At 37.7% G+C, this 27322-nt stretch overlaps 1 long non-coding RNA gene across 1 annotated transcript in view; it reads left to right on the top strand.

Annotated features, from left to right (window-relative positions):
- The first annotated feature begins 319 nt into the window (after positions 1-319).
- Positions 320-27322, top strand: part of LOC141570518 (uncharacterized) — a 203451-nt gene continuing 176448 nt past the window's right edge. The window contains exons 1-2 of the long non-coding RNA XR_016020924.1: positions 320-424; positions 998-1081. This is a non-coding gene — a long non-coding RNA (uncharacterized LOC141570518). The remainder of the gene's footprint in view (positions 425-997; positions 1082-27322) is intronic.

Genomic DNA, 27322 nt, shown 5'->3' with positions numbered 1-27322 from the left:
TCAGTGACTGTGGACGCTGGCTTTCATGAGGAATAGATTCAAGCACCACTGCTACTGAATGCTAAAATTTATAGACTTCTCCGTAGTCATTAATTAATAGTGTGCACACACAAAAAATAGCCAGGCGGAACACTTAGAAATGAAATTATCGCCAAAGCACTGAATACATAGTTTTTAAGTGGTCAGTCAGATGAATAAAATGAATAATTGAATATGCTTTGCAAGCAGGCAGTAAGGACAAGCAACCCAACAGGTTTTTAATTCTCTCTGAAGGGCACACATTGTATATAGGGATATGTATTGATTTTATTCTTATCTACTTACCAAGGTCTATTTGAAGTTGTGTTTTCTCTATGAAGATTTGGAAGAACCCCTGCCTCTGAGTGAGCAATCGCATAAAGAATGCTTTAGGGAGTCCTTTGCAGTAAGTATCTGAGGACATAATTTCAGTCTGGGAACCCACAAAGCAGAACAAAAGACATAAATTTAACTATGAAGGAAATTATCCTGTATCTTAACCCTCCTTATATGTGGTGCAAAATAATTTCCATGGAGAAATTTTCCTAGAAAATGCATGTCTGGTTGGTAATATCTATCAATTGGACCCTTGTTGATTTCTGAATATGTTCTTGAGAGTCTTTTGCTCCATATCTGAAAATATGGGGGGAGAAATGATTCTGACCAGAGGAATGGCAGCTGAGATTATACATGTTGAAACCAGGCTTATCTTTGATTTCCTTTAGTCCTTTTTCTTTTCTCTACCAACAAACTTTTATTGTAAAGATCCAGATGGTTAATAATTTAGGTTTTGCAGACTATACAGGCTGTATTGCAACTACTCAACTCTGCCACTGTTTTTTGAAAGCAGTCATAGACAAGACATAAATGAATGGGTGTGGCTGTGTTCCTATAAAACTTTATTTACAAAAACAGGAACTGGGTTGGATTTGGAACCATGGGCTGTGCTTTGCTGACCTCTGATCTGTATGCCCCACAGCCTCAGTGACACACCAGGAAACACATGGAATGGTTGACATCCTTGGGTAGAGCAGAAGTGAAAACCTGAGGAAGAAGAGGAAAGGTAAGCAGACTTCTCCAGCTCTTCCTTTATTTCCTTGGCAGAATTACTTTCCTCCACCTGTGAGGGTTCAGCTTCAGCACTGCATGCAGTTCTAGTATTGCCTGCAGAGGGCATTGAAGAGTCATTTGACAAGGCTTGTCATTTGCATTGGGAAGTGTTTTCTCTGTTCAAGGTCTATAGAGGAATCTCAGTGTAGAGGATTGAAGCCAAAGTGCATATTCCCCAATGTTTTGACACTGTTGTTTCTATCTTACCTCCCATAAAAATCAAAATCATTAGCCTCAAGGCCCACCACTTGGGGCAAAAAGGACTTAGTTGGCTAACTGATTTTTGTCATAATTCAACGAAGAGACGGGGAGAAGGGGGAAGACTGATATTTCCAGGACAGAACTCGATAGCACAGAAAGAAATGTTTTCTTCAGAAGATGATCCAAGGATGTGGGGAATCCAGACTTGAGGGAAGTTGAGAAAGCATGCCAGTGGCCTCTGCTGGATGGCACAGATTTACCAGATTCCAGAGTTCATTAGACCAGACAAAAAGAAGCCCATTATTTCACAGCCTGCTAGTCCTCTTAAGGTAAGGAAGAAAGGGAGGAAGAGAGGAAGCAAGGGAGGGATGGAAAAGAGGGAAAAAAGAAGGAGAACAAAAACATACCTTCTTATTCCCATGTTAAATGATACTGCGATCAGGCATAGATTTGGGTTCTTAATATGAACTAGTACCGAGATAAGCAACAAAATTTAGTTCCTGGAAGGTACTTACTTTGGAAAGAAAATACTATCAACCAACGAAAAGGGCTTGCTTATCAAGACTAATACTTTGCTTATCACAGCTTGCTTTCCCGCTCTTACATTCCTGTTCCTACCGATCCAAAGCTAGCATGTCATAAATTCAGCCGTGTCTTAAAATAGTTCAATCTGGGCCTCTTTATAAACATCTTCTCTTATTTTCCCTCTTGACCCTATTAAGGAGGTGTTTTTCCTTGTTGCACCAAACCTGTAAACTTTGAGTGATCAACATCTCTGAGGTCTTTAGGGAGGTCATTACTCAATAGGAAAAAAAAAGTGTTTTTATTTGTAAAAACAGCCACTGCATTGGATATTTGTATACCTGTGTAAGCAGCAGAACACATTCTAGAAATAACTTAAAATTCTACCAATTTTAAGTTGGTCAGATGCATTAGTTATCTCTGATATGTGATAGGAAAAGAAACACAAATGTAGTTGCTAAAAATTTATCAAAATATATGCTTATTATGAAGAAAGATTATTGTTTTATTTCTATACTAGTTAGTCAGTTTAAAATATTTTGATTTCAAAACGGTGATTGAAAAATCTTAAGCAAGGATTTCTTCTTTAACACTTTTAGTCAAAGAGCAAGGTAAACCAACTGTATATATGATCGATTTCCTTCTTTCCCTCTAAGGGAGCCAATTGGTTAGCCATGCTCTTGTCTAACATCTATTTATACCCCTCTGCCTCTGTGCATTAAGTTCAGTAATAGAGCCTGTGACAGGTTGTATGACTAATTACACATACTGCTGACCCCTTTGGGCTGAAAAGATTACCAGTGTGTTAACATCTGTATACCCATCACTGTGTTTGGGCAGATGGTGGCTGTAGGTAAGACTATAGTCAGGTGATCGGTGACAGGTAACCAGAATATCCAAAGCCCCTCACTTTCTATTTCAGCTTTACTTTTCAGAGGTGTGGCATGGTTGATTCCATCCCTGGTTTCAGTTTTTAAATGACCCCTCCATTGCTATTTCCTAAGTTAATATTCCACATTTATCATTTCCACAAGGTGTGCTGTGAGAGGCTCCTTCCTGCATAAACTTTTTATTAATGATGGTTTTTGCATTACAACTTTTACTTTCCCATCTATTTAATGTCCAGCTGTCAAAGATATATGAAGCCTTCCAAATGTTTAACACTATTGTGGCTGTTAGTACCAACTGATTTGAACAAATTGTCACTAAAGAAAACTAGGGTGCTCCAATTTTAAAATGGTTAAAGAATTAAAGTCTAGTGACCAAAATATATAATAATTTTTGCCATTAAAGCAGGGGGAGGGGACAGAAACAGGCCATCTACACTGCAGATAATGATGTTTGGATCCTGATGTCTCTTTAACAAGGTGTTAGTAAGCAGTGTGGTGAGAGAGCTTTTCTGCTTAATCTTTAGAGAAAAACAACACAGTTCCCTCTTTTATAATGAAAATCACTATTCAATAAGCAGGCATTTATGACAATGTCTATGTGCCTGGTACTGAGATGGTTATCAGAATATTTCATTCCCTCAGAGTTCCTACCATTTTTCCGATGGGAGAAAAAATCAGAAGTAACCTGAAGGAGAATGTGTGTTGAATGGTTTTATATTCAAGACTTGAGTTCCCCATCTACCCTCAAACTTAATGTAAGAAGGAGAGATTAACCTGATTTGTCCTATTTTTTTCCTGATGGTTCATATCAATAAACGTTTACTGACCAGTCACTAAGCAGAGATTCTGATATGTGGGTAGAGTTATACAAATATGGACAATACGTAGTTCTTAACTTCAAAATGTGTACAAACTAATAGATGGGGATAAATATTGATCTGCAAAATATTGAGTATTCAACTTTGTAGAATTTGACACATTTTTGACAGTATAGTATGCAGGAATAGGCAATGGTCCAAGGGATACGAACCAAATGGTAGTTGGGGGAATGATCAAGGAGTGGGACAATGGATCGTTCAGGAAATATGTGATCATAGGTGAGTTGATTATTTCATTTTGCATGGTGTCAATCATCAGAGCATTCAGTTATTTTCTTTGTGATTATATTTGTGTGTTTTGATTAGCAGTTGATCAAACTCTATAGCCATCAACTCTATAGCCATTGATGCCTGGTGCATAGAACCTTCTGCCCTCTTTAGATGGTGCCCATGCCAGTATTAATGACAAGGAGGCTCAGATGTTCTATGAAAGAATAAGGGGGAGAGCTGGACTACTGGAAGAGCAGAGTGCTCTAGCCAAGGGGGTGGGGTGTCGTCAAAAATGTGATCTGAGGCCCAGGAGCCAGCTCCTCTTATAATGATGCTCTTTCATCTGTGTCATCACTGTCAGCCCAATCATCAACGTATTTCTGTATCAAAGCCTATACAAACAACACAGCTTTAAATGAGTAATAAAATGCTTTCCATTTTCATAATATGACCTGTTATGTGTGTTTAATTTTCTGAATGAATAGAAGTTGAAGCTTTTGTTAGCTATTCTGTAGGAATCCTTAGTGGCCATTATGGTTGTTGTTTTCGGAAAAAAAACAAATAAAAAAACAAACAAAAACAAACAAAACAAAACTAGACAAACTCATAGAAGAGAGAAAATTTCACAAAAACTCATTTCAAATGGAGTAGAATTAAGCAGGACACTTGTTTCTTCTGTTACCTAACATTATTCAACTTGCTTGTATTAAATAAAAGGCATGTGTGTGTGTGTGTGTGTGTGTGTGTGAGTGTGTGTGTGTGTGTAATCATGCACACACTTGACCATGACAAGTGGGGTCTGTTAGTGGAGAGTGCAACTCTTAATGTGAGTCAGAGGCATAAGAAAACTGGGAGATATTTGCTGCATTAGTTGGCTCAGTCTGCCTCAATAGAGTGCCATAAAATGGAGGCTTAAAACAACACACATTTAGACATCATCAAAATGGTGGCATGAGGTGAGCCTCTGGAAATCTCCCCTGGAATTTACAACAAATTGAAAAACTACAACTCCACAAAGGACTCCCTGCACAGCAGATAGACAAGACGAAGATGCTCACTACTGAATTCACCTAACGGTGGGCAAATTGCGCGAGCAGGGGAGGAGGGAAGGGAGAAGTGCGGAGACAGGGACATGCGGCGCAGGGCGCAGACCTACCTCAGTGCTCTGAGGTCACTGCATCCCGGAACTACTGCAGCTGTGGGAGAAGGAAGCACTCGGACTACTAGGGCTCCACTTATGGCCCGCAGGGCTGAGGGGACAGCATATAACATGGCTGAACCCAACACTCACAGCAGAGACCTTGGAGCAAAGACTGAGGGAAGAAGGCTGAAAACGGTGATTTAAGCCCTCACTGCCACAGAACGGAAGCCTTAGGCACTGAGACTAGCCACCTCCTCCCTACCCTCCAAGAGCTCGCCCCGCCTCCACCTGCCTAGTGCTAGAAGCGGAACAATAGCAGTGTCAGATCAAAAGAATAGAATATTTGCAGTTTTGAGAACTGTGATCTGCAGACACAGATTCGCAGCCCAACTAGTTCTGGCAAAGAGAAGGGAGCTGTGGAAGCAGGACCAGCTGTGGTGGTGGTCACTGCCATTGCTCTGGGCCAATTCTCACAACTCACCCCGCCTCTATCCCCACCTATCTGGGCAGATCCCTGCAGGAGTAAACAGAACTGCTGAAACACACGGGCTCTGAATCTGGTGCAGAAAGAACTTTGGAATTCAAAAGCTCTCTGCAGCCCCACAGGGATGCGGTGACCTATGATCCAGGCGAACTGTTAACAGAGGAGAAGCCTGCCTTCCAGGGAATTCCCCCATTGTGTGAGAAGCTGGAATAGTGCAGAGAAAACATAACACTACAGTGTGAGACAGAAAAAAAAGCTGCAGTTGGAGAGAAAATAAAACATTCTACAAACACGTACTGGAAAACGAAAGAAAGACCTGTTCCTATCAACCTGTTGTAAAACCCACTCCTGCAGATGTCTAGAAAGAGAAATAATAAATCATTAATTGCCACAAATAACCCAGGCAACAAGACAGCTCAGAAAGAAAATAAAAAGTCTCCAGAAAATGAACTTAAAGATATGGAAATATGTGACTTAAATGACAGAGAATTCAAGATTGCAGTTCTGAAAAAACTCAACGAGATTCAAGAAAATACAGAAAGGCAGTTTAATGAACTCAGAAACACAATCAAAGAGCAACATGAATATTTTACCAAAGAGATAGAAATTTTTTAAAAGAACCAAATAGAATTTCTGGAGATTAAGAATTCAATAGAAGAAATGAAGAGTGAAATAGCCAGCTTAGGTAGTAGAGTTGACCAGATGGAGGAAAGAATCTGTGAAATTGAAGATAGAAACCTGGAAATTACATGATGGAAGAAGAAAGAGACTTAAAAGAAATTAAAGAACTCTACAAGAACTTTCTGACACCATCAGAAAGAACAATATAAGAATAATGGGCATACCAGAAGGAGAAGAAAGAGAGAAGGGAACAGAGAGTATATTCAAACATATAGTCGATGAGAACTTCCCAAACTTGTGGGAAGAACTGGATCCTCGAATCCAAGAAGCAAATACAACACTTAATTACCTCAACCTCAACAGGCCTTCTCCAAGGCACATTGTATTGAAGCTGTCAAAAATCAACGACAAAGAAAGAATCCTCAGGGAAGCCAGGAAAAAGAAGACGGTAACCTACAAAGGAAAGCACATTAGATTATCATCAGATTTCTTAGCAGAAACTCTACAAGCCAGGAGGGAATGGAACCAAATATTCAAACTATTGAAAGAGAGAAATTGTGAGCCAAGAATAATATACCCAGTAAAGATATGCTTTAGATATGAAGGAGGAATAAAGACCTTTCCAGACATACAGAAGCTGAGGGAGTATTCTAATACATGACCTGCACTACAAGATACTAAAGGAGGGTATTCGACCACCGTCAACAGGGACAGTTTGTGGCAACCAAAACATAAAAAGGGGGAGAGTAAAGGCCTGAATCGGAATATGGGGATGGAGAAAGTAAGCGTGCTGAAGAAAATGGGATACTCTAAATTACAAACATTCTTTTACATAAACTTAAGGGTAACCACTCAAAAAAAAAAAAAAAATCCAGAACTGAAATATATGCTGTAATAAAAGAAGACACAGAGGGAAACATCATAGAATACCACCACATGGAAATAATGGACAATAATGAAAAGGCAAAGAAACAATGGAAACACAGTCTTACCAGAAAACTAAAGACAGAATGAGAAGAAATCCTCACATATCAATAATCACCCTAAATGTAAATGGACTGAACTCACCAATAAAAAGGCACAGAGTAGCAGATTGGATCAAAAAACTAAACCCAACCATATGCTGTCTCCAAGAGACGCATCTAAGCTACAAGGACGGGCATAGATTCAAAATGAAAGGGTGGAAATTGACACTCCACGCAAAAAATGGTATCCAGAGAAAATTAGGTGTAGCTATAAGGATATCAGATGAAAAGACTTCAGGGTGAAAAAGGTAACAAGAGACAAAGATGGACATTTCATAATGGTAAAGGGGACTATACAACAAGACGACATAACAGTCATCAATATTTATGCCCCCAATCAGGGAGCACCGAAATGTACCAAGCAACTACTAACAGAACTAAAGGGAGAAATTGACCAAAACACAATTATAGTAGGGGACCAAAATACATCATTGACAGCTATGGATAGATCATCCAAACAGAAAATAAATAACGAAATAACAGCCCTAAATGACACATTAGATGAATTGGACATAATTGACATTTATAGAGCACTTCATCTTAAGACATCAGACTGTACATTTTTTTTCTAGTGTACATGGATCATTCTCAAGGATAGACCATATATTGGGACATAAAAATAACCTCAGCAAATTTAAGAAGAATTGAAATCATACCAAGCATATTTTCTGATCATAAGGCTTTGAAATTGGATATCAACTGCAAAAAGAAAGCAGGGAAAACCACAAATACATGGAGATTAAACAACATACTTTTAAAGAATGACTGGGTCAAAGAAGAAATTAGAGGACAGATCAAAAGATACATAGAAACAAATGAGAATGAAAATACATCCTACCAAAATTTTGGGGATGCAGCGAAAGCAGTTTTAAGAGGGAAATTTATATCATTACAGGCCTATCTCAAGAAACAAGAAAAATCTCAAATAAATAATCTCATGTTATACCTTAAAAAACTAGAAAAAGAAGAACAAATGAAACCCAAGGTCAGCAGAAGAAAGGAAATAATAAAAATCAGAGCAGAACTAAATGAAATAGAGAACAAAAAGACAATAGAAAAAGTTAATGTAACAAAGAGCTGGTTCTTTGGAAAGATTAATACAATTGACAAAACCTTGGCTAGGCTCACTAAGATAAAAAGAGAGAAGACATAATAAAGATAATATAAATGAAAAAGGGAAAGTTATCACGGATGCCACAGAAGTACAAAGGATCATCCAAGAATACTATGAAGGACTATATGCCACCAAATTCAATAACCTAGAAGAAATGGACAAGTTCTTAGAAACACATAGTCTTCCTAGGCTGAACCATGAAGGACTGGAAAATCTAAACAGACAGATCACCAGTAAGGAAATTGAATCAGTCATCCAAAACCTTCCCAAAAGCAAAAGTGCAGGACCAGATGGCTTCACTAGTGAATCCTACCAAACCTTCAAAGAGGATCTAATACCAATCCTGCTCAAACTCTTCCAAAAAATTGAAAAAGAGACAATATACAGATTTAATGCAATCCCCATCAAAATCCCAATGGCATTTTTTAAAGAAATAGAACAAAAAATCTTCAGATTTGTTTGGAACCACAAAAAACCCTGAATAGCCAAAGCAATCTTAAGAAAAAAGAACAATGCTGGAGGTATCACACTCCCTGACTTTAGCTTGTACTACTGGGCAACCGTCATTAAAACAGCATGGTACTGGCAGAAAAACAGAGACATAGACCAATGGAATAGAATTGAGAACTCAGAAATAAAACCACATAAATATGGACAGATAATTTTTGACAAAGAAGCAAAAAACATGCAATGGAGAAAAGAGCCTCTTCAATAAATGGTGCTGGGAGCATTGGAAAATCACATTCAAAAGAATGAAACTAGACTGCTATCTGTCACCATGTACGAAAATTGATTCAAAATGGATCAAAGACTTAAGCATAAGACCTGAAACAATAAACTGCATAGAAGAACACATAGGTACTAAACTTATGGACCTTGGGTTCAAAGAACATTTTATGAATTTGACTCCAAAGGCAAGGGAAGTAAAAGCTAAAATAAATGAATGGGACTATATCAAACTTAAAATCTTCTGCACAGCAAAAGAGACCATCGACAAAATAAAGAGGCAACCAACTGAATGGGAGAAGATTTTTGCAAACAGTGCCTCTGATAAGGGACTAGTATCCAAAATATACAAGGAACTCATGCAACTCAACAACAAAACAAACAAACAACCCAATTAAAAAATGGGCAGAGGACCTGAAGAGACGTTTCTCCAAAGAGGACATACAACTGGCAAATAGACACATGAAAGAATGCTCAACATCACTAATCACCAGAGAAATGCAAATAAAAGCCCCAATGAGATATCATCTCACCAGAGTTAGAATGGCTATCATCAACAAGACAAATAGGAACAAGTGTTGGAGAGGCTGTGGAGAAAAAGGAACCCTCATACACTGTTGGTGGGAATGCAGACTGGTGCAGCCACTATGGAAGGCAGTGTGTAGGTTCCTCAAAAAATTACGAATAGAATTATGGTATGACCCAGCAATCCCTCGCCTGGGTAGCTACCCAAAAATATCTGAAAACATTTATCCATAAAGATACGTGTGCTCCACTGTTCATTGCAGCTTTATTTACTGTGGCCAAGACATGAAAACAACCGAAATGTCCTTCGATAGATGAATGGATAAAGAAGTTGTGGTATATATACACAATGGAATACTATTTGGCAGTAAGAAAAGATGAAATAGGACCATTTGTGACAACATGGATGGATCTTGAGATTATAATGCTAAGCGAAATAAGTCAGACAGAAAAAGCAGAGAACCATATGATTTCACTGATATGTGGTACATAAACCAAAAACAACAGAAGAACAAGACAAACAAATGAGAAACAAAAACTCATAGACACAGACAATAGTTTAGTGGTTACCAGAGGGTAAGGGGGCGGGGGGTGGAGATGAGGGTAAGGGGGATCAAATATATGGTGATGGAAGGAGAACTGACTCTGGGTGGTGAACACACAATGGGATTTATAAAAGATGTAATACAGATTGTACACCTGAAATCAATGTAACTTTACTAACAGTTGTCTCCCAATAAACGTGAATTAAATTTTAAAAAATCATAAAAAAAACACCACCACCAACACACATTTATCCTCTCACATTTCTGAAGGCTAGAAGTCTGAAAGCTGGGTGCCAGCAGACTCACACTGTCTGACAGCTCCTGGCCTCAGGTGTTCCCCTGTCATCCTGAGCATTCCTGGGCTTGTATAAAAACCACTGCAGTCACACAGCCTCTTCCTGCCTGTGTGTCTTCACATCATATGCCTCCTGTGTGTGACTCTCCGTGCAAACCCCTGCTTTTATAATGACACCAGTCATTTTAGATTAAAGTCCACACTAATGACCTCATTTCACTCCATTACTTCTCTAATGACCATTTTTCTAAATAAGGTCACATTCTGATGTATTGGTGATTAAGGACACTGGCATATCTTTTTTTTTGGAGGACACAATTCAACACATTGACCCCTTTGAAAAGACTAGAGATTAACTCCCAGTTTTACTAGTTTCACCACTCACTGTCACTTTTTTTTTTTTAGAACCAACTCTTCTCTTTTCTGAAATTCTTTGTTTTATTTCTCAGATGGCTGCTTATCGCAAGTAATATTTTGGGAAGGGTAATATGTAGGTGGGATTTTAGCCAAATTCTTTTCTTATTCAAATTTAAAAATTGTCCCACAATAAAGACAGATTATTTTGAGGAGTGAATTAGTGTGTCAGCCTGATATTTGCCAAAATCATAGCAGCACAACTTTTTCCTTCATAGTAGAAAAGGGCCCTAAAAAAAGTCATAGTTATTTCTTTCATATGATAAAAGGACTGATGCATCTCAGGGTTAAGTGACTAGACCAAGGTCACACATGTAGAGTTAAAAAGAAAACCCAATGTAGATAAAGCAAATGTCATTTCTTGCAGCCTTTGTATTCAATTCAATGCTAAGATTCATACTCATTTTTATAATCTTCTTTGAACTAGACACTCAAAAGTGCTGAGTTCTGAAGTCAAACCCTCCTCCATCCCCACTATCTTATTGATCAAAGACTTTGTCACTGTCCTTTGCAAACACCATGTGTTTCACACATGAAACAAACACATAGTACCCTTACCAGGATCAAGAAATGGGAATATCAAAGTTTGAGAATATGGCAGCTGTAATGTAAAGAATATTTTTTTTTGGGGGGGTGCAGATTTTTGGCTTGGGCCTCCACTAAAACTGGGAGCATTGAGTGAATTCATTTGAATTGAATTGTGTTCAAGGTGGGATATGTAAAGATATTAGAACCAGAGTGTAAACATCTGCATTGAAATCTTGGGTGGGCCTCATGCTACTTATGTGACTTTGTAATGCCACTGAGGGTCAGTGTTCTCATAGGTAAAATTTCGGAGAATCCATCATCCTTAACTCATAGGTAGGTGTTCTGACTATAACTTGGCATCCAGTAAGAATTCAATAAGTGTTTATGTGTTCATTTCTGTTTCTGGAAATGCTCCAAGAAATAATGATTTCAATCTTGATGTTTTTCTACATTGATGGCATTCAGACAGACCTGTGTTAAATTCCAACTCTTGCTGTTCTTAGCAATGTGAACTTGGGCATGTTTTCTTAATCTTTGAGTGCCTTCCTGCCTGAAAAGATCAAAATAATAATGATTCCTACCTTGCAGGGATATCGTGAGGGTTACATGCAATAATCCATGTAAAGTGCTTGGCATGAAATCCTAACATTTAGCACGTATTTCATGTGTGGTAGTTACTAAATGTCATTAGTATTCTTACCTACTAACAGTACTATATTTAGGGCTTGCCTACTTAAAAAAAAACATTATTTTATTTAAAGCATTACTTTCCTAAGCTGTAAATTATTCCAATCATTTTCTCTTATATTTCATTACCCAAAGACTAAAATTAGTTTTTTAAAGAAATTTCATGATTCAAAATCTGTATGACTCCTGGTTAATTTGAGAAAAATCTTAATACATGGTTAAAAATTATTTTGCCTATATCCTCCACCGTATTTAAGTCATGTTAACAGGTCGTAAACAAAAAATTGACTGGGGAATGGGCTATCTAATCACTACACAATGAAGAAGGTTCTGTGCTCTATATATTATTAGTCTTAACCTGAGGTATTCCTTTTAGGATTTCTATGCTCTGATCCTCAGGGCCTCTATATTTTCATCTTTAAAATAATAATAATAACAACTACAGTTATTATATATTACAGGATAATTAAATAATGATATTCATGATAATGAAAACACTTAGTGCTATAAGAACAGGACCACCTAGTTGTCTGTAAAGCTATCAAGAAGATAGCATCTTGAGTAGAAGTATATTCACAATTAGGACAAAAAGACAAAGGAAAAGGAAAAAGAGGAGAAGGAAAGATATATATTTATCCAGGCCCTTTTGTGTGTCAGACATAGTGCTTATGTGGTACTTTCAAATATACACTTATTTAGTCTTCGTAACAAATGTTGGCTGTTATGATTACTAATATGTAGCACCTGGGAAAAGTGAAGCACAGATTAGGAAAAATCACTGAAGGTTACAGTGCTGGTTAATAGAGACTTGAGTTCTGTCCACCTTTTTCAAGATGGCAGACCACTTTTGTGCTTACCTCTTCACTTTCCCCACATCTCAAATTCAAATTAAAGGTACAATAAAATACTGTTTTTTATTTTACATATTGTTTGGCAAAATAAGTATATTTGCTTAGATTGTAGATAAATATATATGTTTGGATGGGCAATTTGGTAATAGCTATTAGAATTAAAATATATAAACTATTTGATCCAACAATCTTACCTTTAAGAATACGTACTTTAAAAATAATATTTATGAGTATACATTAATGTAATTATTTTAGCATAACAAATTTAAGTTTTTCTGACTCAGTTATTTCTATTTTTCCTTCAAAACTATGCTATCTTATTATTCTTTTGATTATTGTCTCCCCTGTGTCTCTCTATAATTCCTACAAATAAACCAAATGTGCGTAATATTAAACCAATTATAATATAAATTTCTCCATTTTAATCAAAGAAGGGAAATCTTCCTGATTATTCAGGGATTTTTGCGAATTTAATTATCCCTTCTGTTCCTTTTGTCTACCTGAGGCAATAATGTAGTTTTCTCCTAACTTAACTGTACTTTCTTTGACTCTCAAACTCATGGACTCTCAATGTAGGGTTGTCAGATTTAGAAAATAAAAATAGATGACCAGTAAAAATTGAATTTCAGATTAACAATGAATAATTTTTTGTATAAGTACGTTCCTTGCATTGTTTGAGACATATACTTTAAAAAATTTGTTATTTATCTGAAAGTCAAATTTAACTGTATGTCCTGTATTTCAGAAGTCTCTCAAATACATGTCAGTGTTGACAGCCTCTGTGGCAATGATTGCTTCATACAGAAATATCAGTAAAAAGTAAACTGGGTATGTCACGCTTCGAAAATCCCTAACTTTTGCTCCCTTAAAAGGTCATATTGTTTCCTACTTTTCTAAAGAGATTTCAAACTATAGAATACATCTCAAGTCTCATTGTATCCTCTCATTGATGCCACATAAGGGGTTGTTCAGAAGAAGTTGTCTGTCTCTACTATACAGATGGGGTAAACAATATTATCATTGGGTGCCTCACTCTTCTTTGTGCTTTTTGATAGGCTGAAAGTCTTAGTCTCACTTTGCTCTTCTGCCTTTTATACCAAAACTCTACTTTCCTGGAAGAAAATCCTTGTGGCATAAACACCCTCAAAGTTCATAAATAAAGTTGTGTTCGTTAGGATTCTTGGTTGCAATTAACAACCAACTCTAACCTTAGACTCAAGGTGATTTACGGAAAGGTTCCTACGAGTTCATGGAAGTGACAGACCAGACTTGGGAATGGCACTCACGCAGTGACTCTCCAAACTGTAAAGAACTGAGAATCAGGAAACAATGTAATATCTTTTAGCCCTAACATCCTGGTCAGGTGCCAGAGCCACTCATACCTCTGCCCACACTCTACATGACTCCAACCATTGTTCCTTGAACCAGAGACTCAGGATTGAAATGCTTCCCAAAAGCTGCCTGCTCGGCCAAGGTGAGATCACCTACTCACTCCCTACCTGTACAGGGAAGGGGAGTGAAAAGTTCTGAACTTAACTTCTGAAGTGGAATTGCTATCTCTCATGGTTATATATGATGGGGAAGGGAGCCGTGGATGCAGAAATCAGGAGAGAAAGAAATGAATGCTTGGTGCTAAAAAAGTGAACAATTAACCACTCAACATTTAAGCACTTATGGTCCCTTTCTATCTTTCCCTTTCTTGATTTCCAAGTTTCTTATTAACCAGAGGCAATCTCTGTGAAACACAGAAAGGCAATAGCAACCTCGGGAGCTGAAGCACAAACTCCAGTCCTGTGCAGTCATCCTGAATGTTAGAAGCCATTCTCTTTGTCCAGATCATTCTGTGTATCTGGTTTATACTTTGTCTTCAAGAAATTAGCCTCTTGTCCATCTTCCCCCTAAAAGATCCCTTTCAATCAACTGGTGGGGGGGGGGGGTTGAAACTGGATTCAAAGAACACTGTGCACACTGCGCCAGTCTGAGATTTTCTGAGCTAAGAGCTCCCTGTCTTTATAGCTACAAATCTGTAATCACTGTCACCTAGACGAGGGGTGTATAACTTGGAATGCATGAGTGGGTTTTAAGCAGTCAGAAATATCCCAGTACTTTATTGCAAGTTTTGAATAAGACGGTGTGAGCATATTTCTATAGAAAGGATTCACAGTTCTAAAACTTCATGTTCTCGAAGGGGTCTATTAAGGAAAACAGGATTCAATGACATAAATGACACCAGGAATATTAAATGCCCGTGCCAGTTGCAAATAAATTATCAGTAACAGAACCAAGACATCTAGTTCCCAATATAGTTTGAGAAATTACTTGAGTTTTGTGCCAATTGTTCACGTATTTTAAAAGGCAAAAAAATAACAAGCCATATCATCTCCTTACTAAGTATGTCCTTTATCCTGACAGTCCCGCAGTGGCCGTCCCACAGTGGCACTCTCAGCTTGACTTCACTCTCCATATTCTAGTGATTCTGACAGAGGACCAATGGCGAAGCAGAGAACTGGGACAGACCCTTCCCCTACATACTTGTATTCTATGTGGAGAGAATCTCATGTATGTCCTTTCTAGCAGTTCTTAGCAGGTTTCCTGAAATGATTTAAGCATTTAGGATTTAAAGATTTTAGCATTTTTGAAAGAATTTACTGGTTTAAAACATTATTCAAAATAATGTGAAACTGTAAAACAGGTGCAGCCCCTATGAAAAACAATATAGATATTCCTCAAAAAAGTAAAAATAGATATACCATAGGAGCCAGTGATTCTACTGGGTATTTATCCAAAGGGAACTAAAATACTAATTTAAAAAGATATATGTATCCCTATGTTCATTGAAGCATTATTTACAATAGCCCAGATATAAAAGCAACTAACATGAATGGATAAAGATGTGAGTACACACACACACACACACACACACACACACACTAGAATATTAGGCAGAAATAAAAAGGAATGAAATGCCATTTGTGACAACATGGATAGACATAGAGGGTATTCTGCTAAGTGAAATAAGTCAGGAAGAGAAAGACAAATACTATTATGGCTTTACTTATATGTGGAATCTAAACAAACAAACAAACAAACAAACAAAGCAAAAACAAACTCATAGAGACCAAAAGGATGGTAACCAGAAGGGAGGGGGCAGGGGGATGGATGAAAAGGGAAAGGAGATTATGGTCAATAATATCATGATAATTGTGTACAGTGACAGATGATAACCAGAGTTAGCAGGGGGATCACACTGTAAGGTATAAAAGTGTTGAATCACAATATTGCACCTCTGAAACTAATATAACAAATATAAGACTGTATACCAACTATACTTGCATAAAAACAATAAATTAACAAAAGAAAACTTTTCTATATATATATATATATATATATGTATGTATAATTAGTAGCAGTTTTAACAGGATTTTCTAGAAAACAGAAACTGAAACTAAGATTAATGCTTTATTAGGGAAATACAAACCCAGACCAGTGAGGTTCAAGAGCAAGGGAAGTGAGCAAAAAACAAGTGATGTAGAATGGTTATTATCTAGCTGGCTACCACTTTGTAACAAGCCATGAAGAGATATAGCCGGTCCTTCAGGGGATGCATTTACCGAGCAGATGGGACTTCTTTAAGTAGACACGCACAAACTATGGCATAGACTACAAGTGAGAGGAATGGAGGGAGTGTATTTGCCCGGATCTATCCTTTCTCCTATTTCTCACAGATCAAGGTATGTCCCATGAGGATTTAATGCCCTACACTGCCATCTGGCCCTCTCAGCAGCTGCTCCCCAGATACCTACCAGACTCAAGCTCCATAATGTGGCTTTTATCTGGGTGATGGGAAGGGATAAAACACATGGTGTTGGATGAGTCTTGGCAATGCTATAGAGGCCAGCAGGAGGTCATAGCACCCTCATGACAAGGCTGGAAGACACACTCAGGCAGAGCCATGGCTGAGTAAATACAGGAGGTGGCCAGGGCCAAGGGAATCTGAGGGGGTACACATGGTTTATGTTTGACACAAGCAGAATTTGAAGGCTTGTTTCTGCCCTGAGCTGTCTGTAGGATGTGGGGAAAGGTATTATTCTCTCTGAATCTCAGAATCATCTATAAAATGAGGGCATGAAAAACATCTTTAAGGTCTAAAAGTCTATGATTGCATAACCAACAGTGAAACACTGCATTTGGAATTTATTCCCCACCAGCAACAAGTTCCCAGGATCCATTTAGGGGAATATCCATTCAAATCTCTGCAGAATTAGACATATATCTTTAATGTAACATTAAATATCTACCCACTGATTATTTTATATATGTATTTATTTTTTATATATACTTTTTAAATTTTTCTATCACAGTTGACATATAATATATTAGTTTCAGATGTATAACATAGTGATTAGGCATTTATATAATGTATAAATTATTCACATGAATCTGACACTATACATAGTTATTACAATATTATTAACTATATTTCTTAAACTATGCATCCCCGTGACTCTTTTTTAACTACCAATTTGTACTCTTTAACCCCTCACCCCTTTTCACCCATCCCCCCCAACTTCCTTCCCATTTGGCAACCATCAAAATGTTCTGTGTATCTATGAGTTTGTTTCTGTTTTGTTTGTTCATTTATTTTGCTCTATAGATTCCATATATAAATTAAATGATATGGTATTTGTCTTTATCTGACTTACTTCACTTAGCACAATTACCATCTAGGTCTATCCATGTTGTTGCAGATGGCAAGATTTCATTTATTTTTATGGCTGAGTAATATTCCATTGTATATATGTATCACCTCTTCTTTATCCATTCACCCATTGATGGACACACAGGTTGCTTCTATATCTTGGCCATTGTAAACAATGATGCAATGAACATATGGAAGGACATGTCCCCTTTAAATAGTATTTTGGGTTTCTTTGGACAAATACCCAGAAGTGGGATTCCTGGGTCCTTCTTTGTCTCTTGTTATACACTTTGTTTTAATATTTATTTTGTCTGGTATAGGTATTGCTACCCAAGCTGGTTTTTTGTTCTTTCATTTCCATTTTCATGAAATATCTTTTTCCATCCCTTTACATTCAGTCTGTGTGTGTCTTTCAATCTGAAGTGAGTCTCTTGTACGCAGCATATGCAAGGGTCTTGTTTTCTTATCCTTCAGCAATCCTTTGATTGTAGCATTTAATCTATTTACATTTTAAATAATTGTTGATAGATACATAGTTATTGCCATTTCATTATCCATATTTTTTATCTTTTATTTCCTTCTTTTTCTTAAAGAAATTCCTTTAACATTTCTTGTAATACTGGTTTGGTAGTGATGAACTCCTTTAGCTTTTTCTTGTCTGGGAAGCTCCTTCTCAGTCCATTGATTCTAACTGATAGCTTTGCTGGGTAGAATAATCTTCGTTGCAGTTCCTTACTTTTCATCACTTTGACTATTTCATGCCACTACCTTCTGGCCTGCAAAGTTTCTGTGGAGAAATCAGCTGACAGTCTTATGGCAGCTCGCTTGTAGGTTACTAAATGCTTTTCTCTTGCTGCTTTTAAAATTCTCTTTTTATCTTTAAACTTTGGCATTTTGATTATGATGTTTCTTGCTATGGGCCTCTTGGGTTCATCTTGTTTGGGACTCTGTACTTTCTGGGCTTGTATGTTTATTTCCTTTGCTAGGTTAGGAAAATTTTCAGTCATTACTTCTTTATATATGTTTTCAATTCCTTGGTCTCTCTCTTCCCCTTCTGGTACCCTTATGATGCAAATGTTAGCATGCTTCATATTGTCCCAGAGGCCCTTTAAACTAGCCTCATTTGGGGGATTCTTTTTTATTTTTGCTGTTCTGATTGGGTGTTTTCTGCTACTTTATCTTCTAGATTTCTTATTTGTTTCTCTACTTCATCTAATCTACTGTTGATTCCCTCTAATGTATCACTTATGACATTTATTGTATACTTCATTTCTGAGTAGTTCTTTTTTATGTTTTCTATCTCCATTTTTATGTTTCCTATCTCTTTTTTGAGGTTCTCACTGAAATAGTTTAGCATCCTTTTCACCAATATTTTGAACTCTGAATCTGGTAGATTGCTTATCTCCATTTTCTTTAGTTCTTTTTTGGTGTTTTGTTCTTTTTTTGTGGGGGGTGGTGGGGGTATGTTTTTTTGTTTCCTCATTTTGGCTGTCTCCCTGTATTTGTTTCTATGTATTAGGTAGAGTTGCTATGTCTGTCAGTCTTAGTAGAGTTGTATTATGTAGTAGGTGCCCTGTGGGGCCCACTGGCTCAGTCTCCCTGGTCACCTGAACTGATTGCTGCAGGTGTGTCCTTTATGTGGGTTATTTATGCCCTCTTGTACTTGAGCTTTGATTGCTGTTTGCACATCAGTGGGAGGGATTGATCCTCAGGTTGGTTTGTTGTGAGAACTGGCTGAGATTACACTGTAGAAGCTGTTGTGCAGGGACTGATCCTATGGAGCAGAATTAGCTTTAGCTCTGGTGCCTGATCAGTCTTCCCTTTGGGTATGTCATCTGAGGAGGTGGCTGGGTGGTGCTCTGGCATGCTCTGAAGCCAGACAATGGGCATGACAGGCCTGGAGCCACATGGCAGTTCCCCCACCACAGGTCAAGTTCAGTTGTACTCTGCCCAGGACCACCAGGTATGAGCCACAAAGTGATCTACAGATAGCTGCCACCTGCACTGGGCTTGGAGGTACCTGGGAAAGGCCAAGCCTCTAACCAAGGCCTCATGCCATCCATGCCAGGATTGGGACTGCTCAGCAAGAGGTACAGGGCATGCCAAAGCCAGATGCTGCTTGTTCAATTTTGTGAAACTTTGAGAGATTTTAGTAAATTATACAGCATATGCTAAGACAGACTGTTTGTATGGAAAATCCACTTGAAGCAGCTTGAGTGGCCCTGCAAGTTGGGTGGGGTAGAGTCTCAGGGATTCACCTAGGTGGGGCAAATGACTAGTGTTAACCAGATTGATGGAGACTCAGATATAGCATCCACCTAAGTCTACACACTGGGAGGGAAAAGAGCTCAACAAAGGAACAATGGCCTCTGACAGCTCTGCTGTCTGGGAGAAAGCTGCTCCTTCAGCCCTCGCCCTACAGCCAGACAAAACAGTCCCTCCTCATATGTCCCTGGTGCCTTTCAAGCTGCTTCCCCAGTGCTGGAGCTCAGAGTGAGTGAGACCATCAGTAAGTAAGTCTGTGTGCAGACCCATTAAGAGAAACACGTGGGACTCCAGCTGCCCTCAATCTCACTCAGCTGCAATCTCTGCTGATTTTCACTGCCAAAAGTTGTGAACCCTGGGCTGGAGAGTCTCGTGTGAGGCTGGGACCCTTTGCTCTTCAGGGGGAACCTCTGCAGCCAAAATATCCCTCCTGGTTTTTAACCACCACACATGGGTATGGGACAGGCCCATTCCACATCTCTACCCCTTCTACTAGTCTCAATGTGGTTTCTTTTGTATATCCTTAGTTAAAAGACTTCTGTTCAGCTAGACTTCATGTGGTTCTCAATGATGGCTGTTCTGTACTTTAGTTATAATTTTGATGTGGTCTTGGGAGGAGGCGAGCACTGTGTTTACTTATTCCACCATCTTAACTAGAAATCCTGCCTATTAATTATTAGTGGGCCATTTCCACATCTTCAATATGTAGAAGGCAAAACAATGCACTAAAACATGCAATAAAAATATGCAATAGAATATTAAGTTCATCAGAATATTCTGATTCAGTTAGTCAGTTCAATTATTAATAATTAGAAGAAGTACATAGCAGTCATGCATTTTTGGGTGGATTTTGATGTGTAGACAGAAAATGAGTCATTGCGACTTGACGTAATATTCATATATCCCTCCCAAAGGCATGATTTGGGCACAAAATGGCGAATCTTTACAAAGGAAATTATTCTTACATTTTGGTATTATTACATACATTTCCTGAGAAATGAAAACTACAGAAGTAACTTACAAAAAGGGTGTTTTATGCTCAATAATCTATATGCCCTCTCATGGAGGGAGCAGCTTAAGGTGGAGCATAGATCAAAGGGAGTGTCTGTCTTCAACAGAAACTTGCACACCAACTCTGATTCTCACAAGTTTGAGAAACCCGTTCAGCCAGCAGAACTGTGTTACTTTCATTTTTTACTTTCCCATTGTGAGCCTCTTTTTCCGATGCTTCTTTCCTGTTTAATTAGGCTTCATCTGTTGCTATATACCTGTCTGGTCTCAAATGTTGTCCCATAATTCTTGGACAACAATTAAATGGTAACCAATTCATCATTGCCTTGGAGACAGTTAAAAGCCTTACAAGTTGGATTTTTGTTCACATGCATCTTGGGGAAGAAGGTTGTCTATGATGGAGGGTGTATGTCTCCCTCAGAGAGGCACTGCGATGCTATGGTAAAGAGCATAGACTCTGGAGTCAGAAGAATTTCAATTCATTCACTCACTCACTCATTCAACAAATATTTATTGAGTTGCTACTATGTTCTAGGCACTGTTCTAGGTGCTAGGATGTAACAACAACAACAAAAAGACAAAAATATCTACCATTTCAATGGAGGAGATAACAAAAACAAGATAAATTAATAAATAAATTATATAGTATGTTAGATTGTGTTAAATGCTGAGGAGAAAAACAATAAAAAGTAAGGAACATGATGGCTGAAATTTTATGGTAGCTTTGGGATGTCTCATTGCGAAGGTATTTGGGCAGGAGAAAATATATTTTCTGTTGCCTAAAGTTTACATAATATTTTTGAAAATTTCATAATACGTTGTCTCCATGTAAATGCTTTGTTAGGGCCTCAACCAACTTTTGGAGGGGCTTTGTAAAAGTGGGGATCTTAAGCTTCTTTCGCTTGATGGTAAATGCACACCTGCACCTGACAGTCATTACCTTGATGTTTCACCAACGAACTTAACCTCTCTAATAAGTTTTCCCGACTGTGAAATAGAGATGATAAAAATGTTAGTCTACTTTGTTGGCATGTTATGACGCTCAGACAAGATAACGCATATGAAGCGTTTACCACCATATTAAGCACATAATCAGTGTCAAGTCCCTCAAATCTTAAGCATATTGTTATATGTCCTGTTGGTTTGCTTGCTTGCTTATTTACTTATTTGCCAACGTTATTTGTGTTGATCATCATGTTTTTAAAGCAACATGCTAGTTAGATTAAAATATCCTGGTGTACCTCAGCTATTTATTATGCTAAAGGCTGAAAAGAGGGAAAGAAATGACATGCATGGAACACCTCCTTTCATATGTATTTTACATCTATGTGTTTATTTAAACTCCTAACAAGCTATAAACATGCAGTATGTACATTATTAAACTCGTCTTTTAGATAGGGACATAGAAGCTCAGAGAGATTAAGCAAATTACCCAAAGTAACTCAGCTCACAGGGGCAGAAGTGGGATGCAGTCACAGATGTGTGTACCTAAAAGTTGATGCTGTTTCCACAAAGTCTGAATAAAGATCTTTCGAAGAAACGAATTATTCATAAAGTGAAGGTGGCATTCTTATCACTCAGTCTTGACCTTAAGGAAATTAGTTGCCAACACAAGGCATGATATTTACATCTTTGTACCTGGCCCATTAAGGACTCAGGAGCAGAGCAAATTGACAAAGAGTGGAGCTGAATTTGATTTTCAGCTGAATCATTGTTAGTAGATTTAATAAGGGTGAGCAGACTAAGAGCATTTACTGAAGAACACTTAGGAAAGAAAGCCATGTAATGCCACCCAGGGCTCTTTGCAAAATCACTGTTCTCTTATGAGTCTACACTTCAGTCTGGCAGGCTTCCCCAAGGGCTGGTGTCTGTGATCCTGGTAACAGGACTACTTACAGGATCAGCCTGCCCATTGCTAAAAGTCTGCTCCTCCTACAGCAGCTGGTCCAATTCTCCTGGTTCCCACTAGGGATCCATCTGTTCTGTAATTTGCAGTGCCAGCCTTGTCCTGCGGGAGCCACTCGAACTGGCAATGACCTTGTTGAGTATACTTGGCCCTGATCGTACTAATATAGTGATTAGGCTTGAAGTGGAAGGTTGCTCTTCTGAAGTTGAGCTCGAGAACACAAATACAAAATAAGAATTTCTGACACGGACACTATGACCAGACACTTGTCTGGCAAAGATGTCAGCGTATTTCACCTAAACTGGGGCTGATTTCTGAGAGGTGGTGGTTTGGAATTACTAATAGTAAAAATTTTTTTGTTTTAAACTAATAAAAAGGTTTCATTCAAGAAGATTATATGAAAAACATTCAGTTTTTTTTTTTAAACTCAACTCTTCCCATAATTTGCTCAAACTCTCAAATCTATCCTTGAACCTGATATAAATGAATTAAGACAAATTCAACTGTGTAAGACATAATTATTGGAAAGAACATAAACTTTGTCAACAAATATACATGGTTTGGTACATGGAAGAGGTCAAATATATATATATATATATATATATATATATATATATATATATATATATATATATATATATATATATGTCTCACACTGTTGAATTTGTTTTAATTCATATATATATAAATAAAATAAAGGCACAAGTTAGAATTATTGAGTATACTGCCAGCAGGAAGAAGGGAAAAAATGTGATTTCCCTAGTTAAAAGAGGGAAAACAAAAAGAAATCCAGAAGGTAAGCTACAGAATTTGCAAAGTAGACCTACACAATTCAAGATTGTCAAAGTTTATCATCATATTAAGACATAGAAAAATAATTTATGTTAATAATCATCATTCTAAGTCCGTTAGAGCTTTGAATTAGGTTCAGGTTTATGGAGATGAGAAAATATATATCATTTAAAAAATATCCGATAAAAAAGCAGGGAAAACCTTTGTCTCTTTGGCAAACAAGCTGTAGCCACCTGAAGAAACCACTTTTTCCTGAGCAAGCCTGGAGTGACCAGTAATGTGTATGAATTGTGGAGTGAGCATGGTGGGGATTGAACCCCAGCTCACATAGCTATGGAATATCAAGCAGTGGCAGACATGATTATTATCGTCATTGTTACTTTTGAGGGGGATTTATGCATTTATATAAATAAGAATTTTCCATTTATAAAGGTGGAAGCTAAAGGAGTTTACCTAGCAAATGACATTGTCGCACTAAGGAAAAGAAGGACAAATTATGTGTGCTTTGGTTTTATCAATTATAAAATAGAAACCAAAATGCCCTTACAAAAATATATTGTAATGATTAAACAGGTGTTACTTATTGTACAGTAAAGATATGACCTGTCTTTTCTCCCCATTTCCTCAATCTCTCTGTCTATTGGGATTATTTAGTCCAAATCCTGACTCTTAGGCAGACGATGGCAGTACCCTCTGCCTTTCAGTCTAGTGATTATGCCCTGGCATACCTAGGCCTGATGTTTTCATAGTTCTGCCAGAACAGCTTTTTTGATTGTCTTTTTGGGAAGCAGGGGGGAGGGATTTGTTTGTTTACATTCAATATCTCACTACCTGTGTTTTTCCAAAGCTGTCAGCTTATCAGTTCTGAATCCTGTTCCTTTGCCCTACTAGGTTTTTCGGGTAAATGACATGCTTAGACCATTAATGACAGATACATAAGTATTTGCATAGGGTAATACTGGACTCGATTGAAGAGAAACCACCTGAAGAGAAACTGACCTGGAAGAAGAATGTGGTGGTTGAGAGGTTGGGATGTTGGCCAGTTAACTAAAATTTAATTCATAGAACGGTCAATTTATAAAGTGACCAATTAACCAAATTAGAGATGATCTCCAGTGCTTGATTTAACTGGAGTTTTGCTGTTGTCAAGATTTTTTTCAGGCCAGCATGGTTGACTTTTGCAATGCCCTTAGTTTTGTTTGGCAATGGATGAGCTATCTCTTAAAGGCCGCTTACTCTCTTGCAGATATACACCCTGTCCAGAAGCTGTGTCTGTACTAGCCCTATTTACACACCTCTTTCGTTTGTGAGTTTTTGATAAATTGATCATATGTTGAGTTAATATCTGCCAAATTATCTTTCTTTCAGTGAGTTAGGTTTTGATGAATTGATGAAGATCCAGGAGTTTGAGTTTAACGTTGACTTCTGGTTTCCATTCTCCAACTTTACCACTTGCCAGCTGGGTAACTTTGACAAGCACACCTTTCTGACCTTCAATTATACCATCTATAAAATAGGAATAATGAAAGTACCTTTATGTAACGTGATGTGGATTAATGAAGTAACCCATGCAATGGACTGGACACAAGAAATACATAGTAAGGGCTCAAAACACTGTAAAATACTAACTTGCAAGTTTTATTCCACCATGATCTATCTGCTCTTTGCTCCTATTATTGGGAACAGAGGAGGACAGAGGGTTAGACTATCATTTTTGTGTGTGCGTACTATGTGCAAGACACCGGGTTAGGAGTTATAAATAGGTTACCTCAGTTGATTTTTATAAGACTTCTTAACATGATACACCAACAAATGGGACAGTTCAGTCTGAGAAGTCTACAAAATTGCTCAAGCTTTCACAGATCATTCCTGGAGGAGCTGATATTGGAACCCATGTCTGTGTAATTCTAAAGCTCTATCAATGCACCATGTCTGACTACATATCAGTTGTTATTTGTTTGTTTTTTTTAGACAATAAACTTTCCCCTTCCTACCAAATACCTTTGATTTTTAAAACACTGACACCCATTAACCACATCATGGCTTCTTAAATCAGAATGAGTTTAACAGGTATTATGAATGAACATTTAATGCTCTCACTACTTCCTTCATTATCATTTGCGAAAATCCATCAGTGACATAATAATTCTTTAGGGTCAAGGTACCATATACTTGGAAAAAAGTATCATTCATAGATTAGTATGTATATATTGAAAGAAAGGTGCGTGGGTAAAGGACATACTATTATCATAGAGACAAGTAGAAAGATAATAATGGGACCTCAAGCTATATTTGTAGTATTGCCATTGATAGTTTATGAGGCCCTTTCACATATATTTATCTAATTAAATCCTTTGAGAATAAAAGAGAGAAATTATTAGCCTCATTGTACAGGTGAGAAAACTACATCTCAGAGAAGTTATTTAACCAAGGTCATGTAGTTATTCAGTACATGGTAGAGCTGAGAACAGGGTTTAGGTTTTCCCAGGACAATTTTGTAGCACTAGAAATAAATAAATGCAATTAAGTGCTAAGGGGAAAGATTACTATTTTAGGTGTCTCCCAATATCAATTCTCTCCTTTTCTCTTAGAGATACAACTTTTATTGCCAAAGTACCTTCTAGTATAGTGAAGATATCTCCAGCCTCCCCTCAGCTGTCGTCATTTGTTTTCTGAGATCCTTCCTTATAAGTAGCTGACATATAACCCTTGTTCCTTTCCTTCCTGTATTCTTCCGTCCTTCTTGCTGAAACAGGAATGTGACGATGGTAGTTCAATGTTGGGCTATGTCCTTCAAAACCACACAGTAGTCGTTAGGTGAAGAAGAACAACTGAAAACATCTTATGTCTCAGACAACTGGGGAGACACCATACCAGACCCAGACTGCTCACTTCTGAACTTGTCTGTGAGGAAAAAACAAACGAACAAGTAAACAAAAACCTTCTATCTGATTTATGCTGCTGTTATGTTATATTTGGTCTCAACTGTAACCAAATTCCATCCCAGATAATCTAATTCCTATTAGAGGTTTTATCCCTGAGGTGACAAAGTGTGAATCTGAAGACCAGAGAGGCTGGCCAAATGAAATCAAACCAGAGGGCTGATTTGACTCCCATTGGTAAAGGAGCACATTCAGACACTTTACCAGATTCAGGAGGTACCTAAGAGTTGTGAAAATGGTGCCTGAGTCAGGGGCTGTGGTCAAATGACAGACAGAGTGGGCAGGTTTCCCACATTGAGAAGATAGAGATTCACAAAGACCCACCGTTAATGATCATAGGACCCTTTCTCCATAGGGTTTTGTGGCTTTCCCCATGTTGGTAATGACAGAGTTGGGGAAACATGTTGTTCATTATTAGTTTCTCTTTCCTTCTTGTCCTGAATTGCTTACCTTGTTGGAAGAGGGATTTCACATCAGGAACCCTTGACCTGCAGGCACTACAATGAGCTTGCTTCTATGACCTCTCCAAAACAACTTTCTGAACTGACTTAGTCATATATTCTCTTTCAGGAAATGTCACCTGTCACCTACTTGCACCAGGCACATAGACACATAGGAAGTATATTTTTCTTGCACTTCATAATGTGCAAAACCATATCATACACAACATCTCACTCAGTCATTCCACATCTTTAGCATTAGTCATTATTTTCTTTATTTTTTATAAACTTTTAAATTTTAGAATAGTTTTTGATTTATAAAAAAGTTTTGAAGATAATTCCCATATACACCATACTCAGTTTCCCCTATTATTGTCATCTTTAATGAGGATAGCTTGTCATAATTAAAGAACTACTGTTGACGCTTATGAATTTAAGTCCATATTTTATTTAGATTTCCCTGGATTTAACTTACTGTCCTT

The sequence above is a fragment of the Rhinolophus sinicus genome, chromosome 3 (genome assembly GCF_057876585.1).
Source record: "Rhinolophus sinicus isolate RSI-liver-muscle chromosome 3, RSI-T2T, whole genome shotgun sequence".
Taxonomy (NCBI): Eukaryota; Metazoa; Chordata; class Mammalia; order Chiroptera; family Rhinolophidae; genus Rhinolophus; species Rhinolophus sinicus.
The sequence above is the reverse complement of the archived record's forward strand: the minus strand, read 5'-3'. Positions and strand labels throughout refer to the sequence as shown.